Source organism: Aegilops tauschii, chromosome 2 (assembly GCF_002575655.3).
Source record: "Aegilops tauschii subsp. strangulata cultivar AL8/78 chromosome 2, Aet v6.0, whole genome shotgun sequence".
In the NCBI taxonomy this organism is placed as follows: Eukaryota; Viridiplantae; Streptophyta; class Magnoliopsida; order Poales; family Poaceae; genus Aegilops; species Aegilops tauschii.
Genome location: NC_053036.3, coordinates 390049626 through 390071187, shown reverse-complemented (window position 1 = coordinate 390071187; position 21562 = coordinate 390049626).

The window sequence follows — 21562 nt, the reverse complement described above, 5'->3', positions numbered from 1 at the left end:
CCTATCTTCGTTACTGATAAGGATTATGAATTCTCCATTGATCCTGATATAATTACTTTGGTTGAATCTGATCCTTTCTATGGCTATGAATCTGAAACTGTTGTGGCACATCTTACTAAATTAAATAATATAGCCACCCTGTTCACTAATGATGAGAGAACTCGGTACTTTTATATCCTTAAAATATTTCCGTTCTCATTAAAGGGTGATGCTAAGATATGGTTTAATTCTCTTGATCCTGGTTGTGTGCGTAGTCCCCAGGATATGATTTATTACTTCTCTGCTAAATATTTCCCTGCTCATAAGAAACAAGCTGCTTTAAGGGAAATATATAATTTTGTGCAAATTGAAGAAGAGAGTCTCCCACAAGCTTGGGGGAGGCTTCTCCAATTACTTAATGCTTTGCCTGATCATCCTCTCAAGAAAAATGAAATACTTGATATCTTTTATAATGGACTAACTGATGCTTCCAGAGATTACCTGGATAGTTGTGCTGGTTCTGTTTTCAGGGAAAGAACACCGGATGAAGCTGAAATTCTATTGAATAATATGTTGACCAATGAAAATAATTGGACACTTCCTGAGCCAACTCCTGGGCCTATTCCTAAACCAACTCCGAAGAAGAGGGGTGTTCTATTTCTCAGTCCTGAAGATATGCAAGAGGCAAAGAAATCTATGAAAGAAAAAGGTATTAAAGCTGAAGATGTTAAGAATTTACCTCCTATTGAAGAAGTATATGGTCTTGATAACCCGACACAGGTAGTAAAGGTAAATTCTCTCTATAGATATGATAAAGCTGAAATCCCTCCTACTAAGTTTGCTAGCCAATGTTTGGATGAATTTGATAACTTTATGGTTAAGCAAGAAGATTTTAATGCTTATTTTGGTAGACAACTAAAACAAAATGTTTATATGATTGAACACTTGGGTGATTATATGTCTAGAGTTAAAGGTGAACTTAAACTCATTAGTAAACATGCGTCTATGGTCACCACTCAAGTAGAACAAGTACTTAAGGCTCAAAATGATTTGCTCAATGAATTGAATAGTAAGAATAATGATTTTGTTGTTAGAGTGGCTACTAGAACTGGTAAAATGACTCAGGAACCTTTGTATCCTGAAGGCCATCCTAAGAGAATTGAGCAAGATTCTCAGAGAAATAATATAGATGCACCTAGTCCTTCTAAAAAGAAGAAAAAGAAAAATGATAGGACTTTGCATGCTTCTAGTGAACCTATTGCTGAACCACCTGAGAATCCAAATGATATTTCTATTTCTGATGCTGAAACACAATATGGTAATGAACATGAACCTAGTGATAATATTAATGATGATGTTCATGTTGATGCTCAACCTAGCAATGATAATGATGTAGAAATTGAACCTGCTGTTGATCTTGATAACCCACAATCAAAGAATCAACGTTATGATAAAAGAGACTTTGTTGCTAGGAAACACGGTAAAGAAAGAGAACCATGGGTTCAGAAACCCATGCCTTTTCCTCCCAAACCATCCAAGAAAAAGGATGATGATGATTTTGAGCGCTTTGCTGAAATGATTAGACCTATCTTCTTGCGTATGCGATTAACTGATATGGTCAAAATGAATCCTTATGCTAAGTATATGAAAGAAATTGTTACTAATAAGAGAAAGATACCGGAAGCTGAAATTTCCACCATGCTTGCTAATTATACTTTCAAGGGTGGAATACCAAAGAAACTAGGAGATCCAGGAGTACCCACTATACCATGCTCCATTAAAAGAAACTATGTTAAAACTGCTTTGTGTGATCTTGGAGCCGGTGTTAGTGTTATGCCTCTCTCTTTATATCGTAGACTTGATTTGAACAAGTTGACACCTACTGAAATATCTTTGCAAATGGCTGATAAATCAACTGCTATACCTGTCGGTATTTGTGAGGATGTGCCTGTCGTGGTTGCAAACGTTACTATTTTAACGGACTTTGTTATTCTTGATATTCCCGAGGACGATAGTATGTCTATTATTCTTGGAAGACCCTTTTTGAATACTGCAGGGGTTGTTATTGATTGCAACAAAGGCAATGTCACTTTTCATGTTAATGGTAATGAGCATACGGTACACTTTCCGAGGAAACAACCTCAAGTCCACAGTATCAATTCTATTGGAAAATTTCCATCAATTATTTTTGGAGGTTTTGAATTTCCTCTTCCTACTGTCAAGAAGAAATATGATATTCTTATTATTGGGGGTGTGCATATCCCCATTGAGGTAACATAGTGTTATTCGAAATTTCTCCGGTTCCATGTTATTCGGAATGAGTTTGTTAACAAGACTTGATCAACCTTGTTAGTGGATTCCTTTTGATGAGCATGAGATGGATGAAATTAGAAGCACAACGTTCTGTACCCTCTCTCTACTTTCTGTTATTTAGTTGAAATAAAGTAAAAATAGTATTTTCTGTCAGTTTTCTGAATTATCCGTGCAATATAAAAATACCCCAAAAATAAAAGTTCTCCAAATGCCCTGCCAATTTAATATGATTTTTTCTAGAATATTTGAGAATATCTGGCACTGAGAACACAGCAGGGGAGCAAGCACCTGGCCACGAGGGTCCAGGGCGCGCCTACCCCTACAGGGCGCGCCCCTGCCTCGTGGGCCCATGGTGGCTCCCCTCCACTTATTCCTGCATCCACACACTTCTTCTTCCTTCCAAAAAAATCACCATCCAGCTCAAGCACGAGTTCTAGCTCATTTTGCTACGATTTTCGATCTCCTTGCTCAAAGCACCTCTCAAAAAACTGCTTTGGGGGATTGTTCCTTGGTATGTGACTCCTCCATTGGTTCAATTAGTTTTTGTTCTAGTGCTTTATTCATTGCAAATTTGTGCTGCCTAGGTGACCATGTTCTTGAGATTGCATGTCAAATTTATATGGTTCCAAGTAGTTCTAATGCATGATATAGGCCCTAGGCACTTGTAGGAGTAGTTGATATCAATTTTGTTGAGCTTGGTTCACTTTTATTTGAAGTTACTAAAATTTTCAAAATAAAATCAGAGGAAGAAATATGTTAGGAAAATGTACCAAGGTGGTTCTTCAAGGAAACAAGGACCCAGGCTTGCAATGCGTGATGCTGACGGTGAACCACCAAGGGACACTCCAGTGCGGCCTTGTGAATGGCCTTCAGAAGACTTTATGGATCGAGCAGGAATCAAGGAAGAATTTAACGCATATTTGTGTAACGCTGATCTTGTGAGCTTCGAGGCAGAAAAGTGCCATCAGTACCACTATCTCACTAGTTCCTTTGTGAGGAGGTTTGAATTTTCATCTTCACGTAATTCTCAAACTGTCATGTTTGATCTTTATGAAAATTCTTATACTATGGACTAAGAGGATTTTACCACTGCTTGCAAACTTCCATAATGGGTTAGTCCTAGTGAACCTCGCAAATCTGAATTTAGAGATTTTCTTGCTAGTATAACTGTGGGTGAATCTAGAGACATAACACAAGCTACCATAGGGAGTATTCATTTTCCTGCTATACATTATTTTTCTCTCTTCATAGGTAGGTACATAAATGGTAAGGATGAAGCATGTCACAGGTGTGTCCCTGACTTCAGTGTTCTCAGGAGTGCTGTGTTAGGAGATAAATCTTATAATTTGGGAGCCATTGTCGCACGTAGGTTGCATAATAATAAAATTAATGGAGATTTCTTTGGAGGAATTTATGCAACCCGTCTAGCTAATTTTCTTGAGGTACCTATACGTGAGTATGATGTTGAGCTGCCTAATGCTTATTTAGATTATAATGCCATGGTTCCTCATCGTTTTCTTGAGAGGAACGAGCAGTCCCTCCAGTATCGCTTAATCTTTGACAGACGTCGCGCTGTCCATATTACTCTCCCTGCTCCTGCCTTCTTTGATTATCAGGCAAAAGGAAGACATGTTATTACCAGAGAGGAGGCAGATGAGTACGACAGGAGGGCGGAGGCAGCTCGCCGCCACACTGCAGCTCAGGAGGCAATAGCCGTTGCATCTCATTATGACCCCGGTTATAACTTTGGATATCCGCCAGGCCATCCGTGGCAATAGACCAACTTAGGCCAAAAGCCTAAGCTTGGGGGAGTACGTATTTCCCACCGACACTACATTTATGTTTACACACTCATTGCTAGATGTCGGTGCTCATACTCTTTCATTGCACTTTCCATGCTAGTTTATTTTCTTTTTCTTGCTTTCTTCTTGTGTGTTTGATAAACCTTAAGAAAAACAAAAAAAATTAGTGATAGCTTTTAGCTAGTTTACTTTGTTGCTGTAGTAATAATAATTAAAAAGAAAACCCAAAAGGATTCCATGTTCTTCTTTAGCTTGTTGGGAGCTTTCCCGTGTAAATAGTTTTATTTCCTTTCTTTTCTTTGGGGGTCGATAGGAGAAGACCATGATTAAATTGTTGAAGTGGCTCTTATATGCATTATTGTTGATTTAACCAAGAGCCCATATTGCCTTCTCTTCTCCTGTTTATTGAATGCTCGCAGATTCTAGCTTAGTCCAATGCAGGTGCACTATTATTATTCACATCGTTCGGTCGTGCAAGTGAAAGGCAATTATGACGATATATGATGGACTGATTGAGATGGGAGAAGCTGGTATGAACTCGACCTCTCTTGTTTTTGTAAATATGATTAGTTCATCGTTCCTGATTCAGCCTATTATGAATAAACATGTTTGCAATGACAATTAGACATCATAGTTGCTCGTGCCATGCTTGATTAGCTATGAGTTATAATGGTTTACCTTGCGTGCCAACATGCTATTAAAATGGTTGCGATGTGGTATGATGGGGTGGTATCCTCCTTTGAATGATTTAACTGACTCGACTTGGCACATGTTCACACATGTAGTTGAAACAAATCAACATAGCCTTCACGATATTTATGTTCATGGTGGATTATATCCTACTCATGCTTGTACTCAATGTTTATTAATTTTAATGCATGTTCATGACTGTTGTCGCTCTCTAGTTGGTCGATTCCTAGTCTTTTGCTAGCCTTCACTTGTACTAAGCGGGAATACTGCTTGTGCATCCAATCCCTTAAACCCCAAAGTTATTCCATATGAGTCCACCAATACCTTCCTATATGCGGTATCTACCTGCCGTTCCAAGTAAATTTGTGTGTGCCAAACTCTAAACCTTCAAATGAAATTCTGTTTTGTATGCTTGAATAGCTCACGTATCAACTAGAGTTGTCCGTATCTTCCATGTTAGGCGGGTTATTCTCAAGAGGAGTGGACTCCGCTCCTCACTCACGAGAAAATGGCTGGTCACCGGGATGCCCAGTCCCATGCTTTTACGCAAATCAAATCAAAATAATTGCAAACAAAACTCCCCCTGGGACTGTTGTTAGTTTAAGGCACTCGTTGTTTCGAGCAAGCCATGGATTGATGCTTGTTTGTGGAGGGGTTATAAACTTTACCATTCTGTTTGGGAACCGCCCATAATGTGTGTAGCATGGAAGATATCACCATCTCTTGGTTCTTATGTTGACAATGAAAGTATGCCGCTCAAAATATTATTTATCTCTGCTTTAAAATCGAGCTCTGGCACCTCTACAAATCCCTGCTTCCCTCTGCGAAGGGCCTATCTATTTACTTTCATGTTGAGTCATCACCCTCTCATTAAAAAGCACCAGCTAGAAAGCACTGTTGTCATTTGCATCCATTAGTATTAATTTATATTGGGTATGACTATGACTGGATCTCTTTTACCATGAATTACAATTTTAGTCAGTCCTTGATCTTTAAAGGTGCTCTACATTTATGTTTTGCGGCCTCAGAAAGGGCTAGCGAGATACCATCTTGTTATATCATATTATGATTGTTTTGAGAAAGTGTTGTCATCCGAGATTTATTATTATTGCTCGCTAGTTGATCATGCCATTGATATGAGTAAACATGAGACCTAAGAGTTATTGTGAATGTGGTTAGTCATAATCTTTGCTGAAAACTTGAATGCTGGCTTTACATATTTACAACAACAAGAGCAAACAGAGTTTGTAAAAGTTTTTCTTTATCACTTTCAGTTTATCAACTGAATTGCTTGAGGACAAGCAAAGGTTTAAGCTTGGGGGAGTTGATACGTCTCCGTCATATCTACTTTTCCAAACACTTTTGCCCCTGTTTTGGACTCTAACTTGCATGATTTGAAAGAAACTAACCCGGACTGACGCTGTTTTCAGCAGAATTGCCATGGTGTTATTTATGTGCAGAAACAAAAGTTCTCAGAATGACCTGAAACTCCACGAAACTTATTTTTGGAAAATATCAAACATATTGATGAAAGAATCAAGGCCAAGGGGCCCACCACCTGTCCACGAGGGTGGGGGGCGCGCCTGCCCCCTGGGCGCGCCCCTGCCTCGTGCGCCCCCTGTTGCTCCACTGACCTCAACTCCAAGTCCATATATTCGTGTTCGGGGAGAAAAAAATCAGAGAGAAGGATTCATCGCGTTTTACGATACGGAGCCGCCGCCAAGCCCTAAAACCTCTCGGGAGGGCTGATCTAGAGTCCGTTCGGGGCTCCGGAGAGGGGAATCCGTCGCCATCATCATCATCAACCATCCTCCATCACCAATTTCTTGATGCTCACCGCCGTGCGTGAGTAATTTCATCGTAGGCTTGCTGGACGGTGATGGGTTGGATGAGATTTATCATGTAATCGAGTTAGTTTTGTTAGGGTTTGATCCCTAGTACCCACTATGTTCTGAGATTGATGTTGCTATGACTTTGCTATGCTTAATGCTTGTCACTAGGGCCCGAGTGCCATGATTTCATATCTGAACCTATTATCTTTTCATGAATATATGTGAGTTCTTGATCCTATCTTGCAAGTCTATAGTCACCTACTATGTGTTATGATCCGGCAACCCCGAAGTGACAATAATCGGGACCACTCCCGGTGATGACCATAGTTTGAGGAGTTCATGTATTCACTATGTGTTAATGCTTTGGTCCGGTACTCTATTAAAAGGAGGCCTTAATATCCCTTAGTTTCCACTAGGACCCTGCTCCCACGGGAGGGTAGGACAAAAGATGTCATGCAAGTTCTTTTCCATAAGCACATATGACTATATTCGGAATACATGCCTACATTACATTGATGAATTGGAGCTAGTTCTGTGTCACCTATGTTATGATTGTTACATGATGAACCGCATCCGGCATAATTCTCCATCACCGATCCAATGCCTACGAGCTTTTCACATATTGTTCTCCGCTTATTTACTTTTCCGTTGCTACTGTTACAATCACTACAAAACCCAAAAATAGTACTTTGCTACTAAATACTTTGTTGCAGATACTAAGTTATCCAGGTGTGGTTGAATTGACAACTCAACTTCTAATACTTGAGAATATTCTTTGGCTCCCCTTGTGTCGAATCAATAAATTTGGGTTGAATACTCTACCCTCGAAAACTGTTGCGATCCCCTATACTTGTGGGTTATCAAGACCATTTTCTAGCGCCGTTGCCGGGGAGCATAGCTCTATTCTTTGAGTCACTTGGGATTTATATCTGCTGGTCACTATGAGGAACTTGAAAGACGAGAAAACAAATATTTATCCCTCAACTACGAGGGGAGGTAAGGAACTGCCATCTAGCTCTGCACTTCATTCACCTTCTGTTTTGAGTAAGCTTGCGACACCTAAACCTGCTTCTGCTATTAATTCTGATATGTCACATGTTGTTGATGATGCCACTTCTGCTATGCATGATACTTATGATGAAACTACTTCTATGCTTGATACTACAGTGCCACTTGGTGAATTTCTTGATGAACAACTTGCTAGGGCTAGAGAGAATGAAATTATTGAAACTGATAATATTGATGAAAGTGATGATGAAGGCTCTCCCAATAAATATGAATTGCCTGTTGTGCCTGAGGGATATGTTATAGATGAAGATACTAAAAGAGACTTTCTAGTTTGCAATGATAGAAGTGATCTTAAGAAATTATTAGCTAAGCTTAAAGAAAAAACTCTGAATGCTAGAATGAAATATGACCCTGCTTATGCTACTTCACCTATCTTCGTTACTGATAAGGATTATGAATTCTCCATTGATCCTGATATAATTACTTTGGTTGAATCTGATCCTTTCTATGGCTATGAATCTGAAACTGTTGTGGCACATCTTACTAAATTAAATGATATAGCCACCCTGTTCACTAATGATGAGAGAACTCGGTACTTTTATATCCTTAAAATATTTCCGTTCTCATTAAAGGGTGATGCTAAGATATGGTTTAATTCTCTTGATCCTGGTTGTGTGCGTAGTCCCCATGATATGATTTATTACTTCTCTGCTAAATATTTCCCTGCTCATAAGAAACAAGCTGCTTTAAGGGAAATATATAATTTTGTGCAAATTGAAGAAGAGAGTCTCCCACAAGCTTGGGGGAGGCTTCTCCAATTACTTAATGCTTTGCCTGATCATCCTCTCAAGAAAAATGAAATACTTGATATCTTTTATAATGGACTAACTGATGCTTCCAGAGATTACCTGGATAGTTGTGCTGGTTCTGTTTTCAGGGAAAGAACACCGGATGAAGCTGAAATTCTATTGAATAATATGTTGACCAATGAAAATAATTGGACACTTCCTGAGCCATCTCCTGGGCCTATTCCTAAACCAACTCCGAAGAAGAGGGGTGTTCTATTTCTCAGTCCTGAAGATATGCAAGAGGCAAAGAAATCTATGAAAAAAATGTATTAAAGCTGAAGATGTTAAGAATTTACCTCCTATTGAAGAAGTATATGGTCTTGATAACCCGACACAGGTAGTAAAGGTAAATTCTCTCTATAGATATGATAAAGCTGAAATCCCTCCTACTAAGTTTGCTAGCCAATGTTTGGATGAATTTGATAACTTTATGGTTAAGCAAGAAGATTTTAATGCTTATTTTGGTAGACAACTAAAACAAAATGCTTATATGATTGAACACTTGGGTGATTATATGTCTAGAGTTAAAGGTGAACTTAAACTCATTAGTAAACATGCTTCTATGGTCACCACTCAAGTAGAACAAGTACTTAAGGCTCAAAATGATTTGCTCAATGAATTGAATAGTAAGAATAATGATTTTGTTGTTAGAGTGGCTACTAGAACTGGTAAAATGACTCAGGAACCTTTGTATCCTGAAGGCCATCCTAAGAGAATTGAGCAAGATTCTCAGAGAAATAATATAGATGCACCTAGTCCTTCTAAAAAGAAGAAAAAGAAAAATGATAGGACTTTGCATGCTTCTAGTGAACCTATTGCTGAACCACCTGAGAATCCAAATGATATTTCTATTTCTGATGCTGAAACACAATATGGTAATGAACATGAACCTAGTGATAATATTAATGATGATGTTCATGTTGATGCTCAACCTAGCAATGATAATGATGTAGAAATTGAACCTGCTGTTGATCTTGATAACCCACAATCAAAGAATCAACGTTATGATAAAAGAGACTTTGTTGCTAGGAAACACGGTAAAGAAAGAGAACCATGGGTTCAGAAACCCATGCCTTTTCCTCCCAAACCATCCAAGAAAAAGGATGATGATGATTTTGAGCGCTTTGCTGAAATGATTAGACCTATCTTCTTGCGTATGCGATTAACTGATATGGTCAAAATGAATCCTTATGCTAAGTATATGAAAGAAATTGTTACTAATAAGAGAAAGATACCGGAAGCTGAAATTTCCACCATGCTTGCTAATTATACTTTCAAGGGTGGAATACCAAAGAAACTAGGAGATCCAGGAGTACCCACTATACCATGCTCCATTAAAAGAAACTATGTTAAAACTGCTTTGTGTGATCTTGGAGCCGGTGTTAGTGTTATGCCTCTCTCTTTATATCGTAGACTTGATTTGAACAAGTTGACACCTACTGAAATATCTTTGCAAATGGCTGATAAATCAACTGCTATACCTGTCGGTATTTGTGAGGATGTGCCTGTCGTGGTTGCAAACGTTACTATTTTAACGGACTTTGTTATTCTTGATATTCCCGAGGACGATAGTATGTCTATTATTCTTGGAAGACCCTTTTTGAATACTGCAGGGGCTGTTATTGATTGCAACAAAGTCAATGTCACTTTTCATGTTAATGGTAATGAGCATACGGTACACTTTCCGAGGAAACAACCTCAAGTCCACAGTATCAATTCTATTGGAAAATTTCCATCAATTATTTTTGGAGGTTTTGAATTTCCTCTTCCTACTGTCAAGAAGAAATATGATATTCTTATTACTGGGGGTGTGCATATCCCCATTGAGGTAACATAGTGTTATTCGAAATTTCTCCGGTTCCATGTTATTCGGAATGAGTTTGTTAACAAGACTTGATCAACCTTGTTAGTGGATTCCTTTTGATGAGCATGAGATGGATGAAATTAGAAGCACAACGTTCTGTACCCTCTCTCTACTTTCTGTTATTTAGTTGAAATAAAGTAAAAATAGTATTTTCTGTCAGTTTTTTGAATTATCCGTGCAATATAAAAATACCCCAAAAATAAAAGTTCTCCAAATGCCCTGCCAATTTAATATGATTTTTTCTAGAATATTTGAGAATATCTGGCACTGAGAACACAGCAGGGGGAGCAAGCACCTGGCCACGAGGGTCCAGGGCGCGCCTACCCCTACAGGGCGCGCCCCTGCCTCGTGGGCCCATGGTGGCTCCCCTCCACTTATTCCTGCATCCACACACTTCTTCTTCCTTCCAAAAAAATCACCATCCAGCTCAAGCACGAGTTCTAGCTCATTTTGCTACGATTTTCGATCTCCTTGCTCAAAGCACCTCTCAAAAAACTGCTATGGGGGATTGTTCCTTGGTATGTGACTCCTCCATTGGTTCAATTAGTTTTTGTTCTAGTGCTTTATTCATTGCAAATTTGTGCTGCCTAGGTGACCATGTTCTTGAGATTGCATGTCAAATTTATATGGTTCCAAGTAGTTCTAATGCATGATATAGGCCCTAGGCACTTGTAGGAGTAGTTGATATCAATTTTGTTGAGCTTGGTTCACTTTTATTTGAAGTTACTAAAATTTTCAAAATAAAATCAGAGGAAGAAATATGTTAGGAAAATGTACCAAGGTGGTTCTTCAAGGAAACAAGGACCCAGGCTTGCAATGCGTGATGCTGACGTTGAACCACCAAGGGACACTCCAGTGCGGCCTTGTGAATGGCCTTCAGAAGACTTTATGGATCGAGCAGGAATCAAGGAAGAATTTAACGCATATTTGTGTAACGCTGATCTTGTGAGCTTCGAGGCAGAAAAGTGCCATCAGTACCACTATCTCACTAGTTCCTTTGTGAGGAGGTTTGAATTTTCATCTTCACGTAATTCTCAAACTGTCATGTTTGATCTTTATGAAAATTCTTATACTATGGACTAAGAGGATTTTACCACTGCTTGCAAACTTCCATAATGGGTTAGTCCTAGTGAACCTCGCAAATCTGAATTTAGAGATTTTCTTGCTAAATTGTTGAAGTGGCTCTTATATGCATTATTGTTGATTTAACCAAGAGCCCATATTGCCTTCTCTTCTCCTGTTTATTGAATGCTCGCAGATTCCAGCTTAGTCCAATGCACGTGCACTATTATTATTCACATCGTTCGGTCGTGCAAGTGAAAGGCAATTATGACGATATATGATGGACTGATTGAGATGGGAGAAGCTGGTATGAACTCGACCTCTCTTGTTTTTGTAAATATGATTAGTTCATCGTTCCTGATTCAGCCTATTATGAATAAACATGTTTGCAATGACAATTAGACATCATAGTTTCTCGTGCCATGCTTGATTAGCTATGAGTTATAATGGTTTACCTTGCGTGCCAACATGCTATTAAAATGGTTGTGATGTGGTATGATGGGGTGGTATCCTCCTTTGAATGATTTAAGTGACTCGACTTGGCACATGTTCACACATGTAGTTGAAACAAATCAACATAGCCTTCACGATATTTATGTTCATGGTGGATTATATCCTATTCATGCTTTAACTCAATGTTTATTAATTTTAATGCATGTTCATGACTGTTGTCGCTCTCTAGTTGGTCGCTTCCCAGTCTTTTGCTAGCCTTCACTTGTACTAAGCGGGAATACTGCTTGTGCATCCAATCCCTTAAACCCCAAAGTTATTCCATATGAGTCCACCAATACCTTCCTATATGCGGTATCTACCTGCCGTTCCAAGTAAATTTGTGTGTGCCAAACTCTAAACCTTCAAATGAAATTCTGTTTTGTATGCTTGAATAGCTCACGTATCAACTAGAGTTGTCCGTATCTTCCATGTTAGGCGGGTTATTCTCAAGAGGAGTGGACTCCGCTCCTCACTCACGAGAAAATGGCTGGTCACCGGGATGCCCAATCCCATGCTTTTACGCAAATCAAATCAAAATAATTGCAAACAAAACTCCCCCTGGGACTATTGTTAGTTGGAGGCACTCGTTGTTTCGAGCAAGCCATGGATTGATGCTTGTTGGTGGAGGGGGGTATAAACTTTACCATTCTGTTTGGGAACCGCCTATAATGTGTGTAGCATGGAAGATATCGCCATCTCTTGGTTGTTATGTTGACAATGAAAGTATGCCGCTCAAAATATTATTTATCTCTGCTTTAAAATCGAGCTCTGAAACTTCATGAAACTTACTTTTGGAAAATATCAAAAATATTGGCGAAAGAATCAAGGCTAGGGGGCCCACCACCTGCCCACGAGGGTGTGGGCCGTGCCTGCCCCCCTGGGCGCGCCCCCTGCCTCGTGGGCCCCCTGTTGCTCCACCGACCTCAACTCCAACTCCATATATTCGTGTTCGGGGAGAAAAAAAATCAGAGAGAAGGATTCATCGCGTTTTACGATACGGAGCCGCCGCCAAGCCATAAAACCTCTCGGGAGGGCTGATCTGGAGTCCGTTCGGGGCTCCGGAGAGGGGAATCCGTCACCATCGTCATCATCAACCATCCTCCATCACCAATTTCATGATGCTCAACGCCGTGCGTGAGTAATTCCATCGTAGGCTTGCTGGACGGTGATGGTTGGATGAGATTTATCATGTAATCGAGTTAGTTTTGTTAGGGTTTGATCCCTAGTATCCACTATGTTCTGAGATTGATGTTGCTATGACTTTGCTATGCTTAATGCTTGTCACTAGGGCCCAAGTGCCATGATTTTAGATCTGAACCTATTATGTTTTCATGAATATATGTGAGTTCTTGATCCTATCTTGCAAGTCTATAGTCACCTACTATGTGTTATGATCCGGCAACCCCGAAGTGACAATAATCGGGACCACTCCCAGTGATGACCATAGTTTGAGGAGTTCATGTATTCACTATGTGTTAATGCTTTGGTCCGGTACTCTATTAAAAGGAGGCCTTAATATCCCTTAGTTTCCGCTAGGACCCCGCTGCCACGGGAGGGTAGGACAAAAGATGCCATGCAAGTTCTTTTCCATAAGCACGTATGACTATATTCGGAATACATGCCTACATTACATTGATGAATTGGAGCTAGTTCTGTGTCACCATATGTTATGATTGTTACATGATGAACCGCATCCGGCATAATTCTCCATCACCGATCCAATGCCTACAAGCTTTTCACATATTGTTCTCCGCTTATTTACTTTTCTGTTGCTACTGTTACAATCACTACAAAACCCAAAAATATTACTTTGCTACTAAATACTTTGCTGCAGATACTAAGTTATCCAGGTGTGGTTGAATTGGCAACTCAACTGCTAATACTTGAGAATATTCTTTGGCTCCCCTTGTGTCGAATCAATAAATTTGGGTTGAATACTCTACCCTCGAAAACTGTTGCGATCCCCTATACTTGTGGGTTATCACAATACAATTTATTACAAGATACGACAAAATGCCAAATACCACGAGCAAAATCTGAGAGTAGAACATCGACCTATCGCACCTTAATCCTCGTCGGATATATGTGCAACGTCATAAGTTGCAGTCATATAGGTCAGTACATTGAATGTTCTGGAAAGTCGCATCATGAGTATAATGAACGTATTTGTACATGCAATTTGGCTGGTGGAAAGCTCTAAGTTTCATTTTGCATAAAGCTAGTTTTTTCCTAGAATAAAAGGTATTATTCTACACTACAAAATAGCATAGGACGAGTTGGCAAACCCAACTCAATCCATTCCCAAATTTATTTAAAACCCAACTATTTAAATTAAGTGTGATGAGATCACCCGGCATTTGCACTACTAAAAGCTGAAGATGTCTGTAACCGGGGACACGACTAATCGATTAGGTTGACACTTTGCAGAGGTTGTGCACTTTTCCCAACAAGACTCGACCACCTCCATGCTCGGAAGATCAATGCATAGTCTTTCGAAAGTATTCCACCTTAACCCACGGATAGGCCGGTACACCTACATATTCTACATCAGCTAGCCTATCCCAGAAGAGGTCACACTATCTAATCAACTAAGCCAGAGCCCATAATGGCTTGTGTGTGTGCACACGTAAGCTTCTAGACATGAAAACATGTTTGATCCCTTTGAGCCTGAGGGGATGGACTACTAGTGGTGCACCACCATGGATTTCCCATGCATGCTACCACTATACTTCGCCACCATTAAAACCAATTTCCGCCCAGGTAGTTCATTTAAAAGTCTTGGTCCTAATTACTACTTTGTCACTCAAGTCTCGCCATGAACACTCCCCAATCCACGTCTACATTAGCGAGGCAAAAATAAACTTACACGATGGTGACAAAGGTTGTATAGTTCAGACCTACCTCAAATGAATTACTAGGTAAAAGCATAGCCATCCGGCATAAAGTCCTACCATGCAATCCTACCGCAAAAGACTAAGTGCATATAAAAAATAGGTAATGAAAACATGATCAAGATGTAAACTTGCCTTGGTACTGCGGGTTCAACTCTAGAGAATGATAGTACTCGGCTTCGCACTTTGGACAATCTATTGCAAAGTAAATAAACATACATAAGCAATCATTTTAGAGAACCAAAATAATATGTCATATGCAAAGACTCAGAAAATCCAAATGAAAAATCCAACACACTTCACTTGCATGAAAATTTCTAAGTGCAAAACAACATGTGGCATATGGTTCAAAATTGTGATGAACTAAAGAGCATACAAGGCATATAAGTAAAACTATCATGGACATATCCTAATTGTGTGTAAATATTGTGATAATGGTCCAAGTCATAGGGTTTGGCTACGGTGACAAAGTGCAAAAAGAATCAACTTAATCGGAGCTGCGGTTTAGGAGATATGGCCAAAAAGAGTTTGAATTTGAATTTAAAACAATTCAAATTTGAAATCTACAAAAGTTTGCAAATATAGGTTCATCTAATTTGGATGTATGGTTGAAAAGTTGTGGCTAATCTAAGTTCAGGGGCTAAACTGTGAAAGAAGAAACTACTACAGATAAGTCCCTAGCCACGTGGCAACACGCGAGTGGCGAGAAGGTGTCTGCTGCCTGGCTTAAACAGCGGGCAGCCGACAATTAATTAAAATAGTACATGGCTAATAAAAAAAGAAAAAACCTAGTCTGTTTAAAATAAACCGCGGTTAACTGTGTACCGGTTTGAATAAAAAAAGAACCTAGACTAAAAGAAAAAATGGGGCGGTGGCTCACAGTGGTGTGGTGGTGGCCGGCGACGAGCAAACGACAGGGTGCGTGGCTTGGGTCAAATGGGGTGGCGGCTCCGGCTGGTCCCGACGTCGGTGAAGGAGTCGGGGATGACGAGCGCGATGAGGAGGTCGTGGTGGTGGTGGCGGCGTGCGTTGAGGTGGCCGGGACGGACGAGGCAAAGGGCGGCGGCCCGGTGCTCCGGCGAGGGCCCGACTCCGGTGGGGGCGCTGTGGGGCTACGGATAAGCCCTAACCCGAGGGGCTTCACTGGCAGATGTGAGCCGAGCGGTGCGGTGCTTATCCTATGGGTCGGGCGGGAGGTTGGGGACGTGATGGGCCCCACCTGTCGGTGAGTGCGGGGAAGCGAGGGAGGAGCGGGCGGTCGACGCTTAAGCAAATCGGGCGCGGGGCTGGGCCTTGGGCTGTATGGCCGACTGGGCCGCTGGCTGCGTGCGTGTGTGTGTGTGTGAGAGAGAGAGAGAGAGAGAGAGAGAGAGAGAGAGAGAATGTGTGTGCACTTGTTTTTTTAAATAGGAAAGAAATGTGGCCCTAAACCAATTCAAATGAATTACTAAAAACACAGCAAAATTTCCTAAATTCATTTCTGAATATCTAGAGCACAGTGAACATTAAATTAAGCACATATAATTTTGAAAATATTTTCCTAAGGCAATTAATGCACCTTTTGCCAATACCAAATGAAATTCAAAAACTCCAAATAATATTCTAATGAATTTTCCAACTCCTTTATGTTTGAGGAAGTCACTTTATCCTCTCTCTCTCTCCTTTATTTTTCTTGAGTGGAAAATAATATTAGAATATTTCAAAAACTCCAGAATGGAATAAAAATATGATATGCATTGAATGATTCTATTAACATCAAAATTTAATAAAATTTGGATGTTACACAACACTTGCCTTTCGATTGATTCTTATCGTGTTGTAAAACTCTTTCCTGCACTTCTAGTTTGTAATATTATTAACCCTTCTTGCCACACTATACATCTTTCAAGAATTTGTTTTGCATGTGGAACTTTTATCAAAACTTACGAATGATTGTACTATATCTTCATATTGGCAATTATCAATAAGTGCAATCCATTATTCTCGAAGATATGAAATGTCTCTCCATAGAGCTTATCACAATACATGCAGAGAAATCGATTATCATTGTGTCTACCCATGCATACATTTAGGGAGAGTCCATTTTTATCTTTGAGACAAGTAACATTTGTTCACTTCCGATTGAAACCATTTACATTTCTATCCATACTTCGATGATTATCTGTTTTGAAAACAGTCGTCCAAAAAGAGGGAGATTGTTGGTGGAATAATTTTCCTCCTTGTATTTTGGAGATTGTTGTCATAAAAAAGTGCGGGACTAATGTGTTTGCTAGTGTACACAGAGGGACAAGTCCCTGAAGTCATATGGAGTTCGGAACATACTCCGAAGATAATCTCCTGCGAGGCAGCGAGGATTATCACCTAAGATTATGCTTATTGAAAGTGACTCCCCCCCCGCCCCCAAATGCTAACAAAAAGCAATTGGTTCGGTGCCTTTCCGAAGAAATTAACCGTAGCCAAGAAGTTTGAAGACAGGAAAAAGACATAGCATTTTCTTTCGGTGTTCTTCTTCTCTTTCTTGAGTCATAGGACCACCGTACTACTAAGAGGGGTATAGTGTATGAAACTTATGTTTCTTTGATGCTAAAGCGATACCTCTGAGAGTTGAGAGAAATCTCTTTGTGTTCTAAATAAATACTTGCTAGCAAGAGACATAGTTCTTCTTCGTTGCGAGATATTTAGTTCAGATTGAGGAGTTAGCATTACTTGTTCCTCAAGTAATGTTATCGTTGCTCAAAATCCGCCCGTTGGATACGTGTTGGTTGGACATTGGCCAGTCATTATGTCCAAAATAGTCTTTTGCCCCACAGGAAGATCGCGACTATAAATAGCCACCCCTTCCAATGTGCACCGTTGGTTACTCTGTTTGATCTCGGGAAGAATGTGTGAGCAACCCCTCTCCCGAGTGATTTGAGTTTAAAAATCCACCGAGAGAAAACCCGGGAGCTGGAAAACTAGATAGGGTTTAGCATCACTAGAATCTAAGTCAAGTACGCTCCGCCTATTACTCTTGAGAGCTGCGAACTCTCTAGACGGTTAGGTGTCAAATTCTTCAGTGACCAAGAGTAATTTTCAGGAAGAAGAAGTCTGTGAAGGTTTGGAGATCGCCTCAAGCATCTACGACGAGTAATCAGCACTGGTAGATGAATCAGTTGTCGAGGAGAATAGGACGAAGAGAGTTTATCTTCTGTCTTCGATCGCAAGTCCCTTCAATCAGATGTAGCTTTTTTATAGAAGAGTGAGCCGGTCTCACAAATCCCTTGTCCCCATTGAGCATCACTGGTTAACTCTGTACCTCATTTACTTTTAGTTCTTCATTGTGAGTTATCTATCAACTATGTAGTTATTCTTCGACGCATGCTCTACATCTACTTCCATAGTTTCCTTCCATGTTTACATTTTGTTAGTTATTCCGCTGTTCTATCTGAGAGATTTGAAGTTTCCCGGAGAAATTGTAAATCTCCCATTCACCCCCTTTGGTAGACATACTTCATTCCTGAAGGAAATATGCCCTAGAAGCAATAATAAAGTTGTTATTTATATTTCCTTATATCATGATAAATGTTTAGGGACATTTACATTTTCCCCCCTAACTTTGGCCCGACCTCATCTTTACCCCTAAATAAAAACAGTGCTCAACTATACCCCTCTTCCATTAGATGGCGTTATGGAAATACCCTTACGTGCCGTTTCCGTCAGGTCAAAGGGGTTTGACCATCATCGAGACGTCCAGTGGACATTTTTACCCCTCAGTTAATAAAAAAAAGGAAACTAAAAAAGAGGAAAAAAGGCATAAAGAAACTTACCTGTAGCGGGCCCATGTAGCCAGCCCGGCCCAGCAAGCCGTAGGGTCATCTTCCTCCTCTCGCCAGGAGGATGAGAGGGGCATGCCTCACGGACGCGACCACGCGCAGGACACTTCCTGCCTGCTTGCCTCCTCCTCGACACGCCTAAGGGTGGCATAGACCCCCTGACCTCACTCTCCCTCCCTCCCATGCCTATTCGCTCCTCTGACCTCTCCCTCTCTTGCAACCGAGCGTAGCCGTCGCCGCCGTCAACCGTTCTCGTCGCCGCCGTCCACCATTTGCCTCACCACCATGTCCAAACGAAGTGCCTCGACGCCGTTCTTCTCCACACCAAATCACACAAGCCCGGACGCGCTGCAATGCCGCCACCATCGTCGTCTTCAACCTCGGTTCCCAAAGCTCCTCGTCATCGATTCGCTGCAACCAGGCCGTCTCCGAGCCTCCTGGGGTGCTTTCCTGAACCGCCATGAGATCCACTGCATTTCCCCCTTGCTCCCATGCTCGATTGCGTTGCCTAGCCATTGTTTCCATCGGAGCCGAGAGCTCCTCACCGCCGGCCTTGTCGCCACCGCGGCTACAGCCATTGAAGCCCGTGCCTGAGCACCCCACTTTTCTCAGTGCTTCTCCAGGAAGCCTCTGAGCCCACCAGCTCATCCAGCGACGCGCTATACCGTCAAAACCGTCTCACCCGTAGCTCCGGCCACCGCCACGAGGTCGCTTCCGACGAGCTCAGGCCACCCCCACACTTCCCGTCTGTCCCAATTGACGCAGCTCGATGCCAGCTAGCTGTAGAACCCATCCACGCGCAATTTAGTGCCCTGCAGCGAGAAAACGGTGCTCCTCCGCCGTCGGTTTTAGTTCCCGCCGGCGAGGTGATGTGGCATGTTTAGTTTCGGTTAACTACCCAATTAACTTAATCTTTCTATGACATGTGGGAACCCCTTGTTTAATTAGCTAGCTAATACAGTCAACATAGGGTTAAGTTTAATCCCAATGGACCCACTTGTCAGGGAGAGAGCTTGTGTGTGAGAGAGTTGTTTTTAGTTGGGGTCCACGTGTAAGTGAGAGAGAGTTTTTCACCCGAAGGGCAGGCCCCACATGTCAGTGGCATATGCACACATGGGTAAAAATGTCCATAGGATGTCTCGATGACGGTCAAACCCCTTTGACCCGACGGAAATGGAGCAGAGGGGTATTTCCATAACACCGTCTAACGGAAGAGGGGTATAGTTGAGCACTGTTTTTATTTAGGGGTAAAGATGAGGTCGGGCCAAAGTTAGGGGGAAATGGAATTGGCCCAAATGTTTATTATTCATGCTAGAATTGTATTAACCGGAAACTTAGTACATGCGTGAATACATAGACAAACAGAGTGTCCCTAGTATGCCTCTACTTGACTAGCTCGTTAATCAAAGATGGTTAAGTTTCCTAGCCATAGACATGTGTTGTCATTTGATGAATGGGATCACATCATTAGAGAATGAGGTGATGGTCAAGACCCATCTGTTAGCTTAGCATTATGATCGTTTAGTTTTATTGCTATTGCTTTCTTCATGACTTATACATGTTCCTCTATCTTTGAGATTATGCAGCTCCCGAATACCGGAGGAACACTTTGTGTGCTATCAAACGTCACAACGTAACTGGGTGATTATAAAGATGCTCTACAGGTGTCTCCGATGGTGTTTGTTGAGTTCGCATAGATCGAGATTAGGATTTGTCACTCCGAGTATCGGAGAGGTATCTCTGGGCCCTCTCGGTAATGCACATCACTATAAGCCTTGCAAGCAATGTGACTAATGACTTAGTTGCGGGATGATGCATTACGGAACGAGTAAAGAGACTTGTCGGTAACGAGATTGAACTAGGTATGATGATACCGACGATCGAATCTCGGGCAAGTAACGTACCAATGACAAAGGGAACAATGTATGTTGTTATGCGGTTTGACCGATAAAGATCTTCGTAGAATATGTAGGAACCAATATGAGCATCCAGGTTCCGCTATTGGTTATTGACCGGAGATGTGTCTCGGTCATGTCTACATAGTTCTCGAACCCGTAGGGTCCGCACGCTTAACGTTCGATGACGATTTGTATTATGAGTTATGTGATTTGATGACCGAAATTTGTTCGGAGTCCCGGATGAGATCACGGACATGACGAGGAGTCTCGAAATGGTTGAGAGGTAAATATTCATATATTGTAAGGTTACATTCGGACACCGGAATGGTTCGGGTTGTTTCAGATGAGTTTCAGAGTACCGAGGGTTACCGGAACCCCCCGGTAGGTTAATGGGCCACCATGGGCCTTAGTAGAGAAGAGAGAGGGCCGACCAGGCAGTGGCGCGCCCCCCTTGCAATTCCGAATTGGACAATGGGTGGGGGCGCCCCCCCCCCCGTTCCCTCTCCTACTCCTCCTCTCTTTCCCCCTTTACTACTCCGGAAAAGGAAAAAGGAGAGGGGAATCCTACTAGGACTAGGGAGTCCTAGTAGGACTCCCCACACTTGGTGCGCCCCTAGGGGGGCGGCCTCCTCTCCTCCCCCTTTATATACGGAGGCGGGGGGCACTGAGGGAGTCCTGGATTAAGGGGTCCTCGAACGTCCGGCCTATGTGACGTGGGTCGGACTGATGGGCCGTGAAGATACAAGATAGAAGACTTACTCCCATGTCCGAATGGGACTCTCCTTTTCCTGGAAGGCAAGCTTGGCGTTCGGATATGAAGATTCCTTCCTATGTAAACCGACTCTGTACAACCCTAGGCCCCTCCGGTGTCTATATAAACCAGAGGGGTTAGTCCGTAGAGGCAATCACAATCATACAGGCTAGACATCTAGGGTTTAGCCATTACGATCTCGTGGTAGATCGACTCTTGTAATCCTCATATTCATCAAGATCAATCAAGCAGGAAGTAGGGTATTACCTCCATCAAGAGGGCCCAAACCTGGATAAACATCGTGTCCCCCGTCTCCTGTT